At 38.6% G+C, this 25036-nt stretch overlaps 1 long non-coding RNA gene across 3 annotated transcripts in view; it reads left to right on the top strand.

Moving 5' to 3' along the window:
• Positions 1-25036, top strand: part of LOC308198433 — a 211888-nt gene that overhangs the window by 59473 nt on the left and 127379 nt on the right. For all 3 annotated transcript variants that reach the window (XR_013953909.1, XR_013953910.1, XR_013953911.1), the window contains exon 3: positions 7090-7244. This is a non-coding gene — a long non-coding RNA (uncharacterized lncRNA). The remainder of the gene's footprint in view (positions 1-7089; positions 7245-25036) is intronic.

Raw genomic sequence — 25036 nt, 5'->3', positions numbered from 1 at the left:
TTAACACTCTTTCAGTTTTTTACTTCTCAGTAATATGATTAAGCTTATAAATTACAAAACAAAATGCTAATAGAAAAATAAAGGTTGTATAGACAACATAGGACTAATTTATTCCAGTAATTAGAGCAATATTTTATGCAGTTATTCAAAATAAGTAGACATGCAAGTTATTCTATCACTTAATAAATTACCATAAAGTCTACTCTAAATCTAATATCTTTCAATTCCTCTAAGATGATGAATATTCTGTTATCAATGACTTAATCTTCTAATAATTTCCACACAGCAAACTCTATTTTGGCATAAACACAAACAGTAATAGAGTTAATGGGAAATGTTTTTCTATACCAATTAAATTTAACCTTGAGGACCAGGCAGTCAACTGATATAAGGTGAGGTATGCTTTTTTAGGCTCTTGTATAGGATTAAATTCTATGATTGTGTAAATGGAGTCCAATAACACTATCTTTTTAAAGGGAGGCTGATATAGTATTATTTCCATGAACACTTCATAAAATTAATTGTGGAATTTCTGTTCAAGACCTTTGTTTTGGCAGAAAGAGATGCTGCAGGTTATTTTGATTAGATAATATTTATCAAACTATTTTCTATTTATTATGAAAACTTCAATCTTTTCAATAAATCTCTGCAATTGTGACTTTTTTTCAGGAAAATAATTTGTTTCATTGCTACAGAAATGTTTTATTTTGATCTGTAAATTAGAAAAAAAGTTTCATTTTGCTATATGCAGAAGCCTTGTTTAATAGTTTTATGTACAGTACAAGAGGGCTTCGACTATTGTAATCTTAAAATATCTATTACTGTATCATGTCTTGAAATGGTATGTCAATAGTATATAACAAACTATAAAATAAAGGGGAAATTAATTCTGCATAGCAGGTATTTTAAAATAAATTCCTTTTTGTTGAGATGTCATATTTTAGCAGACAGGTTTTATCAAACCACATTTTTTTTTCCAGTTTCCTGGTATACTATTTGCTTTCTTACCAATTTGGAACAAAAATATAACTTTGGAACATTAGGATTTTCAGAAGGCAGATTTTTTTTTTTTTTTTTTTTTTTTTTTACAAAGGTGTGTAATCTCACCAACTCAGGTTGGTCAGCATGAAAAAAGCGCATAAATGTTAAATGCAGTGTTTTGTATTGCTTTCGTCTTATAGATTGTAGGATGACTGCTGTTTCTTGTGAGAACTCTTTTTTATTTTACTCCCAGAGAGCAAGTCACAGGGCAAGGCACAGAGGTTGGCCTTATCCAGCCTACACAGGCAGTGAATTAAATGGTTCTTTCCAGGTCCTCCTAAGCTTAGCATCCCCATGTCCTGGCTGGCCATAAACTCTGGTCTGATCCCTGCTGACTGAGCCTGTGATTTGAACAACTGTTCTCAGTTGATGAGAATTGACTGGTTCTCAACACTGTTTTTAGGGCTGTTTATTTTTTTCATAAATGACCTAGTTTGCAGGACTTGAAGGTATACTAAGTTTGTGTATGATGCTAAATTGGGAGGATTTGTTGACTCTGTCAAAGGTAGAGAGGCTTTGCAGAGAGACTTTGGAAAAACTAAGAATCTAAGCAATCACCAACATTATGAAGTTTAACAAAAGCAAGTGCCAGATTCTGCACCTGGGCAGGGGCAACCCTGGATATACTTACAGACTGGGGGATGAGAGGCTGGAGAGCAGCCCCACAGAAAGGGATCTGGGGGTTTTGGTTGATAGCAAATTGAATGTAAGTCAGTAGTGCGCCCTGGCAGCCACGAGGGCCAGCCATGCCCTGGGGTGCAGCAGGCACAGCATTGCTGGCTGGCTGAGGGAAGCGATTGTCCTGTTCTGCTCTGCACTGGTGCAGCTTCACCTCCAGTACTGTGTGCAGTTTTGGACACTACAATATAAGAAGGACATAAAACTACTAGAGAGTGTCCAAAGGAGGGCTACAAAGATGGTGAAGGGTCTAGAGGGGAAGACGTATGAGGAGCAGCTTAGGTCACTTTCTGTGTTCAGAGCAGAGCAGGCTGAGGGGAGGCCTCATGGCGGCCTGCAGCTCCCTCAGGAGGGGAGCAAAAGTGCAGGCGCTGAGCTCTGCTCTCTGGGGACAGGACCTGAGGGATCGGTACAGAGCTGAGGTGAGGGATGTTCAGCTGGATATTATGAAAAAGGTTCTTCACCAAGAGGGTGGTCAGGCACTAGAACAGGCTCCCCAGGGCAGTGGTCACAGCACTGAATCTGCTGGAGTTCAAGAACTGTTTGGACAGCGCTCTCAGACATATGGTCTTAATTTTCGGTGGTCCTGTGTGGAACCAGGAATTGGACTTGATACCCCTTGTGGGTCCCTTCCAACTCGGGATATTATATAATTCTGTTTGGGGTTAAATGTTGGCCCTGTTATTTAGCAATTTAATGTACTTTAACCCTTGTCATCTTACTAGTGTCAGCTGGCACGTTCCTTGGTTCAAAACCAATAGCCATTCAGGCAACCTAGGCCTACAGTAATGATTGGATTTAAACTGGGATATCATAGACTAGGCTCTTGTTTTCATGCCGTGTGCCTTCATAGCAATATGAAGAAATTCAGCAATAGTAATTGCTAACATACATGGTTCTCAAAGTAACGAGTTATCAATAATAACATATAAATAACTATAAATAATAAAGTATCAAGAATATCTTCATTACTTTAATAATAAATATTTTTATCTCAATATTTTCACACAGTATCTTTTGTGATAACATCTTTTTTCCTTGCTTATCATAATGAATTGTCCTTATGTGATTTATGAATGTGGCATATTTAGGATGCATAGTAAGTATTTAGAAATACTTCTATACAGTAATTTCCCTTGTGCTAGTTGAACCAACAAAACTGATTTTGACCAAATCAGTATTTCAGAATGAGCTCTTCAGAGAAAACTTTTCCTGAAAAAATTAGATTCAGCTACTGGTATCACCTTTATTGCTATTGTTGTTTCACTAGACTTAATGCTGATAGTGGAATAGTAAGGACTCATCTGTGAAGAAATACTGAGGACAGTTCTCTGAAATCAAGCAAACTTGTTAATTTTCAAGTGGATTACTAACCTATAGTAAGACTGTGGACAATGCTCTCAAAGAGGATTAAAGCCATTTTAAAGTTGGTTTAACATAATTTACTTTGGAAGTGAATGGAATTATTTTTTTAAAACCTTGAATGGCCCTGTAAAGACCAGACCTACAGTGAAAATACCTAGTTAGTCATTTTAATTTAAACAGGCAATGAGAAGCAAAATGCAGAGATGAAGTAATCTGTCCTGCTAGTGCTAGAACTCAGGATCCTTTTGCTTCCTTCCTGTCTGCCTTTCCCAGGACAGAGCTGTCTGCCCATGTTGAGGTGATACTACCTGCTAGTGTTGCCATAGCTAAGGAAAATGTGTGGAGGGAAGGGACATTTCTGGCAAGATTGTAAAGCTTTCCCTTTTTCTGTGTGCTTGGATGACAACTGTTTACGTAAAGCTTTCCGTCACTTATGAAAGCAGTGGATTTAGGCACTACTTCCAATTCACTTCATAAGTCAATGCAACAAATTTTCTGCGACACAAGCTACCCACTCTAAAAAGAGGTTGAACACCTGAAGAGTAGTTAAGAGAAGATGCTCTGTATGAAAGGGAAGATGGGAACAAAATGTATGTGATGGGGGAAGTTGGCCAGTTGGGAAAGGGTGATAGATAAGGAATGGAAACAGATAAGAAGCAGCAGAGCAGTGAATGTTCTTACTGGCCAGGATGAGTATCTTGAGAGCTGTCTGTCGAGGGCAGTTAGAGGAGATTCAGAGATAAGAGTACTGAGTGATATCCAGTACTGCACCACCAACAGCCCTGAAACAGCAGAAGAAATTTCAAAGGATCTTAGAGCTGAAGCCAAAAGATTTTTAACTTTTTTTTTTCATGTGTCTATAAATATTTATATTTATATAAACATTTTCTTCTGGAAGTTCTAAGTTGATCTCAAACAGGCATATCGTATCTCCACTATGTTTATTTTCTCTCAGCCTTCCTTCCCCACTTTTTTTCTCAGGGGGAAAAAAATAAGGAGGAGTAAGGTACTGGAACTATGCGAGATGAAGGAGAAAAGGGAATCCTTCTTGTCCCAATATAATTTTTAAAAGCTAAAAAAAAAAAAAAATGCAAATAGTGGTGGAGTTTGATGTTTATTCTAGAAAATAAACCAATAGGAACAGCAGGGAATTGATTCTGGTCCAATTCAAATAACAATACAGAAGCAAATAAGTCACAGTGACAGAGATTTAGCTATTGGAAGAAACTACCAGAGGAAATTATAGATTTTGCAGATTTGGTGTCTGCAGATGGGGTTTGTTAATGTGATTTTTGATCATCTGTTCAATAAATCTTCATTGTTTTAAAATAATTGAGTGTTGCATTTATCTGTAAGTGGAAAGGAACCTGTTAGCTGCAACCAAAAACATTCTGGAGAAAGAAGGTGAGTGATCGGGCAGCAAATAGCAATGTTGCTGGTGTCAGACAGTACCTGGACTGCCTCCTCCCACAGATTTCTTGGGCAGAAAAGTAAAAATGGGTGGACATGAATAAGGGTAAATGCAGGACAGGGATGTGAGAGTAGTGGCAGGCAGGACTTTCTGCAGAGGAGAGCTACCTGTTGGTGTGAGCATATGCATAGAAATTAAGCAGGGAAGCAAGCAGCATGGAAGTGATGCAGGAGGTCTGGAGTATTATGTATGGCATGTTCTGAAAATTCCTTTTCAATTGTCTTGTTTTGTTTCTTAGTAAAGCCAGCAACCCTCATTCAAGTAAAGGCTGGATTTCTCTTGGTAAAAATGTGTGTTACTTGAACATTAGTCTTTTTTTTTTTTTTTCCTTTTTGGTTGAGTATAGAGTGAGAGGTGACATTCTCTGACTTGTTCTATGGGAAGGCAAACTTGAACTAATGATCCCTCCTACCATCAAATCTATGGATCTGTTACTGGCTCAGTTTACCCAGATTAAATGTTTGTCTTCCTCTTTTCTGGCACAGCAAGAATAACAAGGGGAATACTCAAGTTCAGGCTGCTGAAAGAAAAATATAGAACTGCAGGGTTAATTATCTTTTGATTGCTTTTATCCCAGCTTTTCTGGAGCAGTGTCTTTAATGTTATTACAGTTAATGCTGTCCTGCATAAAAGATGCATAGCTGCAACTAGAATTCAGCAAACTGTAACAGCAAAAGCCTGGCAAGTGATTAATGCATGCATGGCATTTAGACTAACACATTTTTATAACCTAAATGGCATTGACACTAGTGGATAGCAAGCTCTCAAAGAGTCATAGAAGATGATTATAGATAGTCACTACTGGTTACAGTGATGGAAGTAACTGATTAATGACTTGTAACAGTAGAGAAAGACCAGAGGTTAAAGCTGGCAAGGTAGTCAGCCTGTGCTGATGGAAGACAGATTTCCTCGTTTAGAAGAGGAGGTATTTTCATAACCTCAAGAAATATTTAAGTGGATATGTGCAATAGCAAAACCAGACAGAATTAGGTTTTCAGTGTTATTGAATGGTCTGTATCACCTCTATGGATCTAATGAAAGATCAATGAAGATACTATAAACATTTTTATTTTATTTTTTTTTTTTTAAGAAATTGCACTTTTTGAAAGTTCAGCTGGTACCCTGTACGAATCAAATGCTCACTTGGTGGAAATCAGTATAGTTCAGTGGAATAATGTTAATTCAAAGCATTGCAAAATTTGGTTTTGAAACTTTGGGACTTCTTGTACATTTGCAACCTGTTTTGTTACTCTCCAATTGAAATCATCATTCCGTGAGCAATGGAGGCTGCTCTCTGAGGGAACTGTAAAGCGTGAATAACATAATAGAAAAGCATCAGTTACCTACTGTGTGATTTTATCATCAGCAAGTGTGATATTCACAATATTAACTTGGCATCTACTGGAAGTGAGCAAACCTCTGTCTGCTTGTTCCTCTCAGGAAGACTCAAGTTATGTCTTCATGCTAGCAAATGCTTGTGTGTTTCCCTTCCCCGAGGTTTCTAATTGATTATGAATAATAAGTTTCTTAAACTAATTGTATTTATAATTGTCATGATATCTAGCTGGAAATACGTCATTAGAAAGTAATTGTGCAAATGCTGCTCTGCTTCAAGTTTTCTTACAGTATTCTTGCTAATCCGATCCCTACAAATTTAGGGGAAGTGATAGTTAAGCCATATTCATCTTTGAAAAGGTAGCTTTTGTGCATTTCAATGAAATGATTGCTTTGTTAGGAAAGTAATGTGTCAGCGGCAATCTTGTCAATTATCATACAGTCTTTAGTATGTCAATATTAAAAGAAATTATTGAGAAAGTGATTAAACTCAAGCACCCCAGGAGTTCTTCAGCTCTACTAGATCTGACTTTATCCAAGGTGAATTACTGACCATGTGCTAGACTTGCCTTCTGGTAATGGCAAAAGATGAAAGTCAAGCCTGTGATTGGCCCCTTGTGCCTCCATTCCTTTGCAGTGGTACCAAAGCTATTTATGTCATTGGGATATGTAAAACAATTCAATTTTGTCTATGAATCTTGAAATCCTTAGAAGCGCGTTTAGTTAGGAACCAAAGATCAGCATGATAAAGAAGTTGTCTGAATTCAGAATGAGCATGAGTTTTGATATATGCATTTTCTTTTCCTTTTATAAAATATTACTACTTGCTCCATGGAATCACAGTTATTTTGCTATGCCTAAGGAGTTTGATATATCAGACATTAACTGATATTAACTCTGGTCATCTCCCGCTGAATGTGTACATGCTTAATATCTGTTTGTAACCTGTGGTATTTGAATAAGGGTTATTTGGTATTCTGTAAGACCTAAGAATTTATTGCTTTTCCAAATGCCTTTTGCTTATATAGACAGAATTAGTTAACCAATAAAGCTTATATTGGCATTTTAATAAAGGAAGGTCCTTGGAGGAGGAAAAAAAAACAAAACATAGGCTGTAAAAGTAGTGACAATTCTAAGACTAAACCCTGGAGTTTACACCTGAAGGATGATATCAAACCGTCTTGTTTTCTGTGCTCCAGATACTGCATTGCTCATCAGTCCATGAACTTTTCCATTTACCAGAGTCTGCACACCACCTTGACAGCAAAACTGTGGCTGAATGGATAAAGGGTTGGAGAATAGCTAGAAGTGCGAAGAGTTTTACCTGTCTCCAAGTGATAGACATAAAATTACAGTAAGTGCTCATGTAAGACTGATTTTCTTTTGGGGATTGAAAATGGGAGGCAGTGCAGGAGAGGGTGGTGAGAGTAGAATAATTTTCAATGTTAAATTGTGTGGATTCAATTTACCTAGAGAACAAGTTAAAAGAAGAAATATCTTTGACACATTTTAAAAGAAGTGGTCACATTCTAATTCTGAAAACTCTGTTATGCTTAAAGCAAAACCAAGGCTGTACTGTTAGCACTCTCTGTGATATTGGTTCATGTGCTCCATAACCCATCAGGTTTTTAGCAAATAAACCTCACAAAGACTCAGTGTTGAAGCCCAAGCAGTGTTAAGTGTTGCATCCCTCAGAGACAGTGCAAACCATCGTGGATATAGGCTTGGGTGCACTAAATTAAGTGCACAGGCTTTCTGGTACTGTGTGGTGCATTTTAGCAGGTAGGGAGACAGGCAGGAGGATTCAAGTGCAGAGGAACTGAGAAAATTACGAGATCAGGATTTAAGGTTTAAAGCATGGGGTTCCCTTCTTCAGGATATTACACATCTGATATTTATTTCCCTTGTTTTCCTCTCTGGAGTCTTGGCTAAGATATAGTTTTCCATTTGAAAAAATATATGCCTGGATACCTGTCAGTGCATTGTCTGCATCTAGTATGTCTGTTGTATGCTGACACTTCTCCAAGCACAGCAAATTAGTTGTAAGTCTGACAATTCATGAAAGTGTGAGAGAGTGCCTTCACATGAATTCTTCTGCTGATTTTCATAGGCATATTAAATCTGTTGTGTCCTAAAGGCACTGGTATTACTGTGTATGGATATGTGTGTAGATTGTATTCCTATCTGGGAAATTCAGAGAATGTATTACTTCTGAGGAAGACAGCGTTTCACTGTTCATCTGGTCCTAACCTTTGTAAGAGTGTTCAGGCTCTAACAAATATCTTGCTCAAAAAACAATCCATAGATGACAGTTCTAGTATGCCATAAATCACAAAAGCAATGAAGCCACTACTTTCTGACTAAAAGGACCTTACATGATCTGCCAGCAGAAAGAATTTCCTGTATCTATCTGCATTGAGCTGTGCTTCAGATGGGAATGATTTCTTTGATCCAATTCTGCTCTTCTCCTAGCAGTGATTTTGCAGGGCTCCTCTAACCAGTGAAACCAATGAGACATCAAAACCAGTGATTTCTTAAAGAATTGCTAATGCACCAGTTGCATGTAGTAGGGAATTTAATGTTTGGAAGACCTTGTAGTTTTTGACTTTTACATGTTCTTTCTTCATCTGAAGGTCTGAGGTGAGGTGTACATACTGCTCCAGTTCAGGTCATTTTTGTGGTGGTTGCAATTTTGTCAGCAGTTTGTGGTAAAGCTTTTAGGGAAATGCTTGTTCAGATTCCTTTCTTGTCTCTAAGATTGATTAACAAGGTTGGGTGTTTTGGTTTTGTTTCTAAGACCACTGCATATCAGGCAGAATTGTCTAAATAAAACAATATTAAAAGTTAGTGGATAAGAACTTGCAGAGGAATTCTTTGAAACCTGTCTGCATATATATCTGTCTTTTAAGTCTGCTTCCTCCCTTGATGGATTTTCAAGATGGTACTGTGCAATATATAGCAAAAAACAATTTTGCTCTGATTAGAATATTGGGCTGAGTTAAGGTGAAAGGTAGACCTCTGTCCTGCTAAGTCTTGAAACAATTGAAAGAATGTGTCCAGTTCAACCTGTCTTTTTTTTCTTTTCTAATGACATTACTTCATCTTTTCAAAATCATTGTACTCATTGACTCTAGCGCCTACCTCTGAAAACTCCAGCTAGCAGAATTTACAGTCCACCAGACAGAGATAAGCAAAGCTATCATTGCAATCTTTAGATGTATGCTTTTAGCTGTTAAAAATTCAAGGTTGTTGATCCTTTGCCAGCCAACAGATTAGCAACAACTGTATGCATTAGGTGCTGGTAGAAAAACAATTCAAACTTGAAATGTATAGATCTTGCAAGAGGGAGTTTATTTGTTATTTATGTAACTAACCTTTGCAATTTTGCTTTGTTGTTTGGGAAAATGTAGTATCCATAAATAAAACAGAAGTTCTAGGCTTGTGATCAGTCAGCTGTTATTTAAAGAATATGAAAAGTGCTTGTTTCAAATTCAGAACCCAAATAAGTTTCAATGTCTGACAAAGCTTCTAGGTGTCCCTGAAAGCAAGATTTATTGCCTTCCTTTAAGGTAGTACGTTCTGGAAAACTCTAAACGCAACTGAACTTAAGACTTAGTCAATGAGTTGCAATATTCTGAACTTGCCTGGTTCTCTTCTGACCATGAGTCTATTGGGTCATATCTACAGCAACATTAATATAATATCTTTGACATGGTATAAGTGCTGATTTGACCTTTTATTTTATTAAAAAGTATTAATGAGTTATAATATGAGGAAAAACCAAGTAAGCTCTTTCAATTTGATACAGACTTGTACAGCTGGAATGACAGCTGAGGCCAATATAAAGCATTTCAGAGAGCTTGTCACAGAAAACCTTACTATTAGAATGCAGAAATACATAATTTCTGGTTACTCAAATCAGACTTGACCAACTTCACTCCCCCCTTTTTTGAAGCAGCTAGAGACAGAAGCATTCCTAATCAGACAGTAATGTTCCTGACATTCTTTCCTTTCTTTAGGTCCTTTTCTGCTTCTTTCTCTGACTCTGGCTCACACTGCTCTGCCAGAGATCTTGTTCATATCCTTGAGTGCTAGCTGCAGTGATAGCAACAGCAAAGCTGGCTGGGCTTGAGTATATTTGTCAGAAAACAGTTTGCCCCTCAGCAAGCTGCCTGAAGTAGGTTCTGCTTTTTCCACATCTTTGCCATGGCACTGACCAGTAATGCTTTGTCTGTGAATGGTACTTTTGATTTTGGGTGAATCTAGTAAATGTGTTTCTACAGGGAGATGGGGACATGTGGTATGCATCTAATGTGAGAGGGGAAAAAAAAAAAAAAACCTATGCTGTTTCATCCATAGTATTTCTTGATACAACTGTTAAGTAAAAGCAAATTGCTAGAAATTCAGACTTTTTGACTCTGCTGTAATAACATTCAGGGAAAAATGCAGATGCTGAATTCATAAGGAATTTTATTATGGAATACTTTAAGTGGGAGGGTACCTGTGGAAGTCACTTCGTTCATCCTACTTCAGCTCAAATTAGGTCCACCTAGATCAGCTTGCTCAGGGCTTTGTCTATTTGAATTTTGAACATCTCAAAGATGAGAGTCCTCAAACTGTGTTTAACTACAAACAAATACTTTGTTCATGTTTCCTTTTTTTTTGAAATGAAATTAACATTTCACATTATATCTGAAGATATGCTGCTGCAGCATCACAGTTTCTTCTGTCTTAGATGTTTGCATGAATCTTTTCCCTGGTTCTTATTGTTGGTCCATATATAAGATGTGGTCTAAAGTCGTGGATTAGAGGGATGGGGTGTGGGCTACTGCCTGCTCTGTATAGGGCACTGTCTGCTCCTCTATATCCCTTCTCCAAACTGGTTTATATTAGACTTGATGTCAGTTCTTTATAGGTTTATTGCTTTGCTATAAATTAGTATTTCACAATTTCACCTGCATTACTGATCCTCAAATGAATGTCAGGGAGGTGAAATGTGTATTTTAGAGCAACAGGAACCAGAGGGGGATTCTCCAAGCTTTAAGAGAAAGAGAGGGACAACACTTATTGGGTAGGTTTCATTTATTTCAGTCAATTACATATATCTAAGTGGGAGGGAAACTTGGCCACAAAATGAATGTGTCCTGCTGAGAGAATCCTGGAGCTTTTAAGATCCAAGTTTACTCTTTTATCTGCAACTGGAAGTCCACCCCCCTCTGACAGCACTGCTGCTCTAAGAGATTGTCTCAGTGTAGCCCTGGAGGGGAGGGCGCTACAGACATCTCCCACTGTCTGTATGTTCCCAGGTTGTCTCTCCTCCATGTACTCAGACACGGCCGCCCTTACGTAGTAAACATAATATTGCAAAAGTCACAAGGATAGTGTTGCAGACTGAAAAGTAAACATGCACAGTATGTCATCCTGTCATTTTGTATAACCTCAAATGTCAGGTCAGTCTCCATTACATATAAGACCAAATGTATCCTTCCTTCCCTCCCTTTGTGGCAAATTCTAATCTTAGTTCCTCTGTGTTCTATGTTTCTCTTTTTCTTCACCTCACGGTTCTCAGCAGCTCTCAACCTGATTCATGTGGTGGTATGTCCCCCCATTTTATGTGGTTTTGCCAGACAAACGTCTGATCCACAACTCCCAGATGTAGTAAAACACTGGCGTGCCCCAAGGCTGAGCTTTCTGCTGTAGACACCAAAGTTTATATCTGAATCTGAACTTTGCAGAAGTTGGGAAGTAGTAATACACACCCCATAAAAATTAGTACAAGTCCTTGTTTTCGTGGGAGTCAGGATTTCACCTCAGGAGCAGAAAAAGTTTGGAATTTAGATTCTGTGAGATAGACCAGAGTTTGCTAAACCTTGAGGTAGGAGGGGTGGGAGTGCCGGTATCCTTCCCTATAAACTGTCCCCAAATTGTAAAACTTAAACTGTGAAGGGAAAGATTTGAAGATCAAATTTTTCAACAAAATGCAAGTGACCAGTATTGCTTTAATGGTACTTCACTAAGAGTTAACACTACATTAAAAGTTAGCAATAAAAATATTTCTGTGCCAAAGGAGTGAACAAAAATGTCCTAGGATCTTTGTGGGTGGAGTGGACCCTCATAGTTTTGCCAGCTTGTGTGCTTTCTCTTATGTATTCATTAGATTAATTGGGTTTTATTGTGCTTTAAATTTTTCCTGCATTGCAGCACAGACTCTAGAATTTCTAAGGTTATCTCCAGTAAGATGAATCAAACAGAAATTTTCTTCAGTTCTTCCAGATTGCTCCTCCTCCAATGACTCACTCTAAATAGGTACAAGGGATGCATATCCCTTCAGCAGTTTCCTTAAATCGATTTTTCAAGATATTGGATCCTATATTTCAGTAATTATTTCTCCCAGTTTATTCTCCTATATTTTATCGGTATCTCCAGTCTTTTGAGCACTTTGAGATGCATAAAACAATTTACAAATGCAATTAGACAGAGATAAAACATGCACAGTGAAATAAAGACATCATAAAATGCTAAAAAAAAAATCTTAATGGTCTAGTGACTGGGGCCATGGGACAGCACTAGGAGCTTGTTTCTTCTTCAAAAACTAGCCTGGACAGATTGGTACAGAACCAGTTCAGTGAATATAAGTGCTTCTCTGCTAAAATGCTAAACTGGGGACAGTGGGGTTCACTTTCCAGCTCTACTAAGTATTAAGGATATACAATTCCACATATCCGCTGATTTCCCCTCTGTCTTAGGCTCCCAGCTGAACAAGGGGAAGAACACTCCCTCTCCCACCCCAAAAGCCTTTGTATTCAAGCCACAAAGATTCATTAGGCAGAAGGTTTTATTCTCACTAATAGAAAGGAGAAGATGTGAGTAGCTAGGGTCACCACATGAAGCTCTGTGTCTATGTGATAGCTGAGTAAAACAGCTCAAGGAGATGTTTTTTGGTAATAAGGTCTCCTACACAGCCCTATGACAATGACCTCTCTTGCTGTCTCCTTGGGCATGCCATAGGTTTTCTGTCTTGAAGTTATGCTGTTTCATAACAAATTGAGGAGAGAGGAATTTGTATTTGCTATGATTACATATGGCTGTCTTATTTTGCCAGTTCCTAATGAGGGATTTATGTTTCTAGGACATGTTTAGACACCCCCCTGCCCAGGCTGAGAGGACAATTTATCCACCTGTGCTTCTTAGCACCTGCCTCCTGCAAACCTCTCCATCCCTCTTCTGCCACTTCACTGGAAGCCTGTCCAATTAAATACAGGAGGTGACTATGGTCTTGTCAAATGTTGATTAAACTTCAGCTTCCAAGATAAAGGACTATTGTCCTTCCAGGTCTTAGTGTGAAGGAATCTTGCCCTAATATATGGTTTCAATGAAAGTCCTAAACAATATAACAAATCTAGTCTGAAAATATAATTAATTCCCTTTAATTGCTTGGTGTTTCAAATTTATGCTTAAAGGATGGAGAATCCAAAGCAATCAATTCTTGGCATCAGTGGACATTGCCATTTATTGTTTGGATAGAGGAAATTCTTATGATTTCCTAGTCAGGAATATGGACTTGATTCGATTCATAAAGCTGTGTAGTTACGCCCTTTAGTTAATGTGCAGAATACATGTTTCTAATGCTATATTATACAAGAAACCAAGTAGTAGGAGGGGGGAAAAAAAAAAACTCATCAGTAAAAGATCTTTTTTAAAGTTTAAACATTTATGAGGTGCAAAGATACTAGTTATTTTCCTATCCCTGATCATTTTTTCTGTAGTCCAGTCCAGCTAGATACCATCTTAAAATGTATTACATCAACAATTATAAATGGAAGAGTTCGTAAGTTTGTATTGATTTACTGAAATCACACTATAGTGACAGTCCACTTACAGATTATGTCTATTGTGAAGGTTTTTTTAAAAAAAAAATAGAAAAAAAAAGTTTACTCACTGGATACTTAAGTAAAAGCAAAATCTAAGAGACACTTAACACATATCAGCACTATGACCAAAGCTTAAAATCTGTTAATTTTCATGTTCTGCATGGTTACTGATTCAGGTTTTCATTGTGCATCATCGTTCCACAGGTAGAGTTCTCATCCAAGAAAGCACTTAACAACCAAGGAATGCTCAGTAGATTTACTTTTTTGACACCCAGTTTTCATGTTCTGTTTAAGTTCTGAGACCACCTCCTTATCATAACATGGTGCTCATGCATCTATTGGCATGTTCTGGTTGACTGGGATGAAACATTAATCTGTGTTAGCAACCAGATTTACAATAAGTTTTATCAGTTACTATGGGGCCTAACATCATGACACATCCCAAAGAAATGAAAACCAGGTGCAGACATTGACACTGAAAGTCTGGCAGCAGTGCCACTGCTCACTGTCTTCTCTCTTGCTCAACATCTCTAATTAATTTGCAAGCTGTATCTTAGTAATGTGAATCCTTGATTCATCAGCTAATAATAGGTGATGGCAAAGAGAATAGGAAAGCTGAAAAAGGAAAAAACAAGCAAACAAACAAGAAACACGAGGGGGGGCAGACAAAAGACTGATCAGCTGGGAAAAAGTAGCAAATTGAAATAACGAGGTAAGCTTTTATTCTAAAATTTTGAAAATGATTCTTTAGAGCATCCCTTTTACCTTTTTCATTTAATATATATATATACATATATTTACCTGTGAAACAATAGGTCATCCTGAAGTTTTTGGAATGAAAAACTGAAGTTTTAAGGATCCTTTAGGATATGCCTTATTAAGGTTTATTATTGAAAACTTATTGAAACTTAAGTACTTATCACTGCCTTTGGCTCAGAATGTTTTAACCTTTGTAATCATAGCCTTATAATAGAATTTTGTAGGTAAATTACTGAGTGGAAAGCATTGAAGAAAAAATCAATCTCCATATGTAGGTTTTGTCAAATGTATATGTGTATTGCCAGTAAAAGTACGATAGGTCTGAGAATGTAGCTGTTCTGTTTGTTGCACTGATTGCCATTAGCTGATTTAGGTAGTTAATCTGAGCTCTAGAAATACACCAGAAAATTTTCCTAGTGCATAATTCAGTTATGGTGAGATACTGAAATATTAGTGGTCAATAGCTGGAATTGAGACACTTGCAACTAGAGATCACTCAGTTGTTATCAAATTGTGCCAGTAAAGATAATCTCACTGTACTCCAGAATTAGTCTTTGAAATCTCATTGTCTTCACAGGGCTGAGTTAAGGAGGAAAGACTGTAGCAAGAAAGCTAAAAGCAATCCAGATATGGACAAGCCTGTGAGGAAAAGCATATTTTAAATATGAGAATCTTTGGAGAATTCATTCTTCTCCTTTTGCACAAAAAACCCTCAGACTGGTACACTTTCTGATAGCCACAATATTGCCAATTGTTTCATAAAGATAGTGAGTGCTGTGTAATATGTATCCTAACACATCCTTAGAGTGTGGGTTTCAGCACCATTAAACAGCTGAAGCTTGTATTTAGTGTTTGTAAATCATGGGGCTTTTATCTAAGGATGCCAGTAATTAATTGCTGCTTGCTAAAGAACTGTATCAGGAGGTCAACTGTTCTGAAATAGAATAAAGGGGAGGGCTCTTCTCAGCCAGCTGCTGGAGCATTTTGGAGGTGCTACTCAGTTTAACTGACCATTGTGATCTGGGCTGGATACAAAGTCTATTGAACTATTTTTCACCCCTCTCTAAGCTCTCTCCTTGCAGCTTAATATTGCAAAAGGAAAGACAGCTCTAAGCTTTGGGTCTCTTCTCTTGAGCACAATATATATCACGATTAAATTCCTGATTTTGGTACGTCTGTAGTCTTCTGGGGGTGAACAATTTGCCCCACTGTCAATATGGCTTTTCTTTGAAATGTTAATGCAAATGTAACGATTGAGAAGGGAGAATTGTTTGGTAAATCTTTGTTGTTCACCTGTGTAAAACGGATGCTTTCTGCCACTAGTATAATAAGAGCTGAGGGCACAGTGATTATTTTTGTTACACTGCTCTTTATTTTCATAGTGAAACAAGGCTGACCCTAACAAAATAAATGTCATTTTCCTGGGTTTCAGGAATAAAATTCTTTGTTTAAACCAACTAATTGTCACCCTGTGTTGTGGTTTAACCCGGCTGGCAGCTAAACACCACACAGCCGTTCGCTCACCCTCCCCCCTCCCTCTCTGGGATGGGGGAGAGAAACGGGAAAGTGAAGCCGGTGAGTTGAGATAAAGACAGTTTATTAAGACAGGAATATAAGGAATATAATAATAACAATAATAATAATAATAGTGATAATGATAATAGTATTAACAATAATAATGTGTAAGAAAACAAGTGATGCACAATGCAATTGCTCACCACCCGCTGACCGATGCCCAGCCTATTCCCGAGCAGCCGGCCCCCCCCACCCCGGCCAGCCACCCCTATATATTGTTTGGCATGACGTCAGATGGTATGGAATACCCCTTTGGCCAGTTTGGGTCAGCTGTCCTGGGTCTGTCCCCTCCCAGCTCCTGCTGCACCCCCAGCCTGCTCGCTGGCAGGACAGAGCGAGAAGTTGAAAAGTCCTTGGCCTGGTGTAAACACTGCTCTGCAACAATTAAAACATCAGCATGTTATCAGCGCTCTTCTCATCCTAATCCAAAACATAGCACCCTACCAGCTACTATGAGCTACTTAACTCTGTCCTAACTGGAACCAGGACACCCTGTCATTTAGGGTTGAAGACTGAAGACCAGAGAGAGACTGGAAGTTGAGGATGGAGGCTCAGGGTGGTCAGGGAGTGGGGACAGGTGGGAGCTGCAAGGGGTGTAAAGTGTGGAAGGGGTATGGGGAGAGTAGTGTCAAGGATTACAGGAAGATAGTGTGCTACAAGGGACAGTAATAGAAAAGAAAGCAGCCAGTGAGTAGTACATGGCACTAGAGCTTTTAGGTTTTGATTTTGTTCCTTTGTAAGGGTGGGAGATACAGGACAATTTTAGGCAGTTGCTCTCTAATGCTTCAAATACCAAACAGTAAATATTGTTCCCTTTTTGCCTCTGTGCAGAGGTGTAATGCTTAAGCCCCTACTAAATGTGAAAATGGAGCTTGAAGAGAGAGATTCTGACTCCTAACTTTTATGTATATATGGTTGGCAATGGTGTTTCCAAAGACCTCAGGTGGAAGTGACGCTCCTGAAGTGCCATTCAGCTGAGCAGGTGGCTTCTGGAATTTTGTACTGATCTCATACATTTTCTGAGATGTTGATGTGTCTCTACTATGAATCTCCAAACCTTCTGAGATTTGTCCATAGCTAGAGTAATTTCTTTGCTGTTGTGCACAATTGTTAGGTAGCATACTGAGAAGTGCTTTAATAAAGACATCACTTTAAAGTAAGCTACTACCATCTGTTCTGCCCTCTAATTACAAATAGGTGAAAAAGGGGGGGAGATAAAGTAATTCATGAATGCATCATAATGGCAGATAGGAAAAGAAGTGGCATAAAACTATGCATGTTTCAGAATATGGTCTGCATCATTTACTTTGCTTTTGTGATTCATACACAAATGGAAGATGAAACTGCTCCCTTGAGAGAGGAAATACCCCTAAGGTAGTGATTTGTATTCAGGATATCGGACATTTAATCTGGAATGGCATGTTTGTAAATAGGTATGCCAGAGCCTTCTCTTTTGGTGTCAGTTACTTAGCAGACAGTCTGGAGAAAACCACGGATGTCCTCAGTAGTTCGTGTTTGATATAAAATAAAAGACATGTTTAGAAAAATCATCTGGTAGGCAGTGGGTTGGGACTCAGAAGACTTTAGTTCATTTCCAGTTTCCATTCACTTCAACCAAAATAAACAACAATTGGGTATCGAATTCCCAGCATAACTCTGGATTTGATGCTCTGTGTGGCTCACATAGTACTTGCTTGTACTTGTAAAATAGGAATAGCAACGCCGTATTTCATAGGAGTGTTGTGAGGATTCAGTCAATTTAGTGTTTGTGAGACACAGGCTCCTGCCTGACAGGAAGCGTATACGATGCACTGAGATATGAGGGCTTTGATTCGATTCCCTGCAGCCTTTTCTGACATGCTTATTTCACCAGTATATGCTGCTTTCTGTGTCGTACTTAAATCTTTGTAACAAATACAGAGTAGGCTGATACTGAAGGATGCTCTGTAATCCCTCTGTTGCCGTGAAACTACATATCCTCATTCCCAAAGGTGCTGCCCACTGTGGTTCATGCTGCTGCAGTGGAACCTGAAAAAAACTCCTGTGGTTGTAATGCTAATTATAATCCTCAGCCATGGGATGAGTGGCCAAGCAATGAAACAACAGCTGCTTGAAGAGACTTTTTTCACCCTGGTTATCTTGGACGCATGCAAGCTCTGAGCCTCTCTCTCTCATAGCAGCTGTGTTGCTGCTTCTGGTTGGCAATTATGCACTACTTTAAGCTGGGGAAACCCTGACCTCCTGAAGCAAATCCCTGCAGGTCTTACAATATGTTTATGCATTTACTTAAATTATTAGAGGAATTATCTGAAAACATCTGAGTGCACTACACAAACTGAGCAAGAAACAAACTCAAAAGCACATGGAAAAAAAGAAACTTGGATAACAGTTAATGAATCCTTTGTCAGGCAGAATCAGCTGATATCTGATCAGCGTGGATGAACAAATTACTATGTATTCACAGAGCTTGTCCTAAAAATGTGTCAGTACTTTAGTATCAAATATGGTATTCAAAAGGAGAAGCAGCAGCCATATAGATCCTCCTCCCCCCAGTTTCTCCAGTTGGGATTCTGAAGATTTGGAAACATATGTCTGTTATCTTGTCTGTGAATAGGTCTGTTATCTCCTGTTCTGTTTATATTTTGGTAAAATAAGAAATGGAGCAGAAGTCTCCTTCTTCCCCTCCCCCTCAAACACTAGGGGACTGAGACATAAGTTTTTCCAAGACAATGCTATCCAACAGCTGCAATCAAGGCATTTTCTGTGCTGAGGACTGCCAAAATCCCACCTATGCTTTTGAATAAAAGGAATAATACACAATACTGCCCCAGCTCGCAATAATTTTCTGCAGTCACATGATGTAAGGGGATTTTAGCCATGGCGAATGCTCTCACATGCTTGTTTCAGTAAATGTCTTAAGCTCAAAAGGGATTGCAAGCATAGATTCAATCTTGTCCCTAAAACTGCTTTAATCCTTAGGTGCTACAGGAATGTAAATTGCTATTAAGTTTGAATCCCTAACATAAAGCTAAGAAGGCTTTGTGTCTGTCTTTCAATGCATTTTGTTGTAATGTAATTGTTGCAGACAAATGATGGTCCATAAAACCCTTTCAGGCAGCACATGAATGTGTAACTTTTAGTCTTTCCTTTAAACAAAGCAAAATAATCTCAATCAGGAACTGATTGCAGCTGGCAACTCTTTAAGGATGCCTTTCTTATAGTGCAAGAGCTCTCCATCCCCATGTGTAATAAAACAATCAGGGAAGGCAGGAAAGTAGCACGGCTGAGCAAGGACCTGCTGGTCAAACTGAGGTGCAAGAAGGAAATGCACGGGCAGAGGAAGCAGGGGCATGTGGCCTGGGAAGAGTACAGAGATGCCATCTGGGTGTGTAGGGATGGGATCAGAAAAGCCAAGGCTCAGATGGGACTAAGCTTAGCAAGAAATGCGAAGAATAGCAAGAAGGGATACTATAGGAACATTTCTCAGAAAGCACAAGGAGAGCGTACCTCCTCTGATAAATGAGAAGGGAGAACTGGTAACAATAGACATGAAGAAGGCTAAGGTACTCAAGTTCTATGCCTCAGTCTTCAATGGCAGTCGGACATTCCATGTCTCAAGTCCCTGAACCTTTTGGCAGGGGCTGGGGAAGCACATTCCGTTCCACTGTAAGCAAAGAGCCATTTTGAGCCCACCAGATGAAACTGAACAGGTACAAATCTATAGGGCCCAATTATATGTATCCCAGGGTCCTGAGGGAACTTTTGCTAATATACTTTTAGAATCATGAGAATTATTTCCAATAAATTATTTCAAAATTCTTTGTGTACTCTTGAGTTTGCTCAGAAAAATGCCTGGAATTTTGAGATGGCCTATGGCAATAAAATTATTTCTATTCCTTTATAAGGAATGAAACCTAGCTTTTTTATTTTGATGTATTTACATGTGTATTGCTTGCTGAATATTTCTTAGCATGGGAGAAATATTATTTCAAGGACAAAGGCTAAGTAAACTTTATTTTTGTTGAATAAGCATAAATGTTAATAAAAGCAACATGCTTGCTTGTGGATTGGTTATTCAAACTGAGATTATTAGCATGAAAATCATTGCAGGGAAAAGATGCTACCTTATTACTTAGCAGATCCATGTGTGTGTGTTCAAAGTCATAACATTTTCTCTAGGGAGACAAATAACATTTCATTTATTTATTTTTCTATTAGCTCTGCAGTACTAGCTTATTTTATATAAACTAAGTTGTCTTATATTTCTCTGTGCAACAGCAAAATAATCCCTCAAATATTATATTAAGGCAAGGAGAGAACCATAACCGATTGGTATTGCCCAGTCTGACCAGACGCATAGCAGAGGTTTAATGTTTCATCAAGGTGTTGGAGGGGATTGAAAGTGGAGATCTTGGGCTCAGGTGGTCTGGCACCTGAATTTTTGTCTTAAAACATGGTCGTCCCACTACCATTCCTTCTATTCCTCTGCTTGACCTCGTAGAGAAGAATGATTTTTTTTCTCAGATGTTGTTTCCTTTTTAATTAAGTACTCTGTACTCTCAGTAAAGATCCATGATTATTAATCACACATAGAAGGAGGCATGCAGGCTTTGAATCAATATTTAGAGAACTTTCTCCCAGTTCCCCTTCCCAGACTCCTAACTCCTCCTATGTATCTGTGGGCATCACTGCAACCTGGGTTCTGAGGTATTTTCATGGGCAAACCACTCTGTTTAGACATGGGGCTTTTCTTTCTTTTCTTTCTTTCCTTTTTTTTTTTTTTTTTTTTTTTTTTTTAAATAAAGCCCAAGAACATTTTTTTCAGAGCTGACAGACATCTCACCATGGTAATGAGAACCTCTTCTATTTCATCTGAGAATGTCCAAGGAACTGAGGCATCAAACAAATAAGAGAATCTTTCATGTTTGCAAAGTTGACTGTTCTAACACCTTCACTCTTCTCCTGGGGAGGAAGTAGTAGTTGTCTTTACAGGAGGGTTAATTGTATAAATGAAGCACTTTCTATTCTGAGATACAGGCTTAAATGAAATGAAATCTCGGGACCTTTTAAAGTCTGGTGCATGGGGAAATAAATCCAAACACTACTTGGGCCAATTGGTTAAATGTGTTAGGTAACAGAAGAAAAGAGAGAGAGCATGTACACAAGTTTGAATGGAGAGTTAAAAAATAATTTTAAAAAGTAAAAGAAGGTAAAGAAAAAAAAAACCTACAAGGCAGACTGAACATTTATATTGCTAGGGTGATCCCAAAGCAGAATGCAGCCATTATTTGGAGAGGAAGGAGTTTGTAAAGAGGTGACAGGCTGAATTGATTTAAGGAGCTGAGAAAGAAACAATTATTTAGGAAAAGAAAAGCATAAAGATGGGTAAAGGTTTTCTTAAGTCCGGAACAAAAACCAACACAATCTCTTTTCTGAGGTGACGTAAATGTTTTTTTTTCATTGTTGCAGGGAAGTGTTATACAGAGTTCAGTATTGGGCATCCTGTGTGCAAACATTTCCAATACATCCATCATTCTTGTTCAAAGGCTGCATAGTGGCAATTGCTCTGAGTGTTTGTTTGGATCTTTCCTCCTAGGTGAGGATAGGGTGAGCAGGGAACAGACATTTTTCTATTAGAGAAATCTGTGGCCATAACAAAGGCATTCTGGGGCAGAAGAAAAGTCCTGCAGATTCATCCTGAGTCCCCCTGGATCCACCTTAAATACCTTTAAAAAATCATTCAAATTCATGGGTGTTTTACATAGCTTCAGTTATGAAGTTATATGTGTATTCGGAACATCTGCTGTCAATTTAGAATAGGTATCTTGTGAATATTGTCTTTGCAGATATGTTAGAAAAGGTGAATCCTAAAGGTACATAAACCAGGGGAGAGGGGTATTAGGAGAATGTTATGTATTCATATCTTTCAAGGTCTAACTGATGCTTTTCAAACCTTTGTGTTGTATTTCATGAGGGCCTGATCCCGCTGGTGTGCGTTAAGCACGTGTGATGAGATCAGAGCAGAGCAGAGAGAGGGAGAAGGTTCGCCCAAGGGGATAGCTCCTGAGGTCACAAACTGCAGCCACCCAGAATCAGGAGTATTCTGAAATTTAAATTTCAATTGGAGGACCTCAGGTCCTTGTTATTACCCCTTTGTATCCATCCCAAGTTCTCCAGCATGAACTCGGATAAAATTTCCCTTTTGGGAGTCTGACTCCTGCCATTTTTGAACTCCCACTGTTCTTTCCCTCCATTGAAGAATAGTTTAGGTAAACTGGGCTTTTTTTCCCACTTATTTCTCTTTGTTGTTGTTGTTGTCATTGTTCCTTTTCTGGAGAAGGAAACAGAATGATGAAAACAGGAGAATTCTTTAGTGTTCTTAATTGCATAGTCAACATCTTACCTAAATTAGAGAATGCTTTTCAGTATGTGATTTTTATTTGGTTATTCTCTTGGCTAAGTTTGGCTAATAATACTACACTCACCAGTTCTTTACTTAAAAAAAAAAAAAAAGTCTTTTTTTTCCTTTCTGAAGTCTGTCTTTAAGCCTCTTGAAAGTGCTGGCACAAAATGAGAAGTCAGCATCCTCTCCCTGCCCACAGAGATGCATCCAGTGCTTCTGTTTCCTCTGAGAGCAGGTCAGGATAAGTGTCTCCAGCTGGCTGAATGCTGCAGAGGAGTTTTCACCCTCTGCTATGATTGGCAGCACATTTCAGCCTGTTCTATGTGAACAAAGCCAGGGAGTGAGAAGCAATAGGGCAAGGATCCGCTGAGGCTTCAAAGCCAAGCTTTTCCCACTTAAATGTCAGTCGACTACTGCTTGTCAGCAGCACGGAAAACCCTGACAGGAGGAAATTGAGTCTTTTCTGCTCATTTAATACCCACACAGCAGCGGGCCATGTGCAGTGCTGTGTGGGGAAACAAAGCATGACCAGAACGAGCAGGAGGAGACAAGGCTCGGGCCTGCAGGCCATCCCGCCCGCAGACACCGCAGCAGGCCCTGGCCCCACCAACTTCCTGTTCTAAGAACCTACCTTGGAGCAGGGGGAGTTTCCCGATCTGCCTGCTGTTGGACTAGAAAACAGCCTCACTGGCTGCTTTTCCAAACCTTTAGGCAGCCCAAAACCAACCTGTTCTGGGTATTTTTATGTTTCCCAGAGCATGTAATCATGCATATGGAGCCAAGGGTGCATTGTGTCTGCCAGGGCAGACTCTGGCCCCATTTATGAGATTGTCCTCTGGGCCAACATTGCCAAACTCAATCTTGAAACACCAGCAAGACTCTGCATGGGGTCTGGGGGATGAAATGTGGGGTCTTCCCTTGTAATGGGGCTGCATGGCCAGGATTTTAAGAAAACTTAAATTCCTTGCATGTGTTACAGACTTTGGAGGGGATTCTTTGGAAATCAAGGATACTACTCTTGTGAGGTATTTGGGAGGAAAAGGGCCCTGACTCTGCTTGCTTACAGCTGTTCTGATATCAGGTTGAGTGCTTCTTATCATAAAAATAAAGATTGTAGTCAGGGTTACTCTGATGGGAGCTAATATTTCATCTAGTTGCTCATAAGCCAAGTGCTGCAGATGATTCACCATGGGCTGAAGTTCACACTGCAGGTATTACTGAGCAAATAATGCTATTAATTGTTTCATTTAGTTTTGTTTGTTAATCTCTCTTGGATATGTTATTTGCTGTTGTCATCAAGATAAATTTACACCCTACCAAACTGCAAACAAGGACTGCTACCCCCACCAGTTTAATCACACCAGTGCTTTCAATTAGCTTAACTCTGATTTACATGTCTTAGGAAGAAGAACGCCGTACCTAACAAGTCATTTTTTCTCTGTGTCAAAATAGCAATATCACGATGAAGATCTGATCTCAATGACTGGAATACAACTACGAATAATAGTATCTAATCAAGATATTAATTAAAACTTGTAACATCATCTTAATGGAGACATGTTGCAAAGTTAAATTGGATTTTTTTTTCCTTTTAAATTAGCACAGTCAATTAACAGGTGTTTTCCATATGCAATTATTTTCAGTGGAAAGAAAAGCTGAGTAAAACAATAAACCTGTATAGGGTTATATTACAGTTAGGTGCTTTAAGAGGATGAAGAGAGAGAGCAGAATGGAAATGCGGAACAGGATGCTCTGGATAAGTTCCAGTTTACTAATCACATCCCACTTAGTCAAAGCTGTCTGGTAGTTTCAATTAGTTGCTGTGTTCTTCTCGTATTTCCTTAGAGGGCTGGGTGCTTTGCAACATGAAATTGGAAAACTGCTTCCCCCTATGTGTGCCTGCCTTTAACTCTCAAGTGACACAAATCTCAAATAGAAGATCTATTTCAACTTCATTTTTTGTGTGCAGGAAAGGCTTTTCACTTTTTCTCTCTAAGAATGTAGATAAATATGTATGTTTTCTTTAAAGGATGCCTACATACTGAGTCTTCCTTTGGGTAAAACAGTGCCTTTTGTTTTCATTATGGAACATTCCTGAATAAAAAATTGTCATATATATTTTGCTGAAAAATCTGTTTGTATATTTTCCAGCTCTGTTTGCATAACTGATGTCCTCAGTAGGCTTATTCAGCTCATTACTCAGACTGATTTTGAATGTTTTGATAATGATGTTCTAGTATTGAGTTTCCCCAGCAAGAAGACTTTATAATCGGCCCCTTTTGATGGGCTGGTGATGACAAGGGTTAAAAGAGAGATATTTTTGTCTAAAGGCATGGGATAAAAGACAAAGCTGTGTTTGTCCAGACCAAAACATATTTTTTGTTATTTTAGCATTTGCCATGTAGGCCATTAAGCAGTTTTAGTTACTCAGTACAGTGTGGCTTGATCGTGAGATTTAGATCCTGTAATGCTAAAGGGATGGATCAGCTCTTCAAAAGGGGACATCAAAAATTAACTCTCTTCACCCAATTTCAAAAT

The sequence above is a fragment of the Anser brachyrhynchus genome, assembly GCF_964034855.1.
Source record: "Anser brachyrhynchus genome assembly, chromosome: 7".
Taxonomy (NCBI): Eukaryota; Metazoa; Chordata; class Aves; order Anseriformes; family Anatidae; genus Anser; species Anser brachyrhynchus.
Note: the sequence above shows the minus strand (reverse complement) of the source record. Positions and strands in the feature narration are given on the sequence as shown.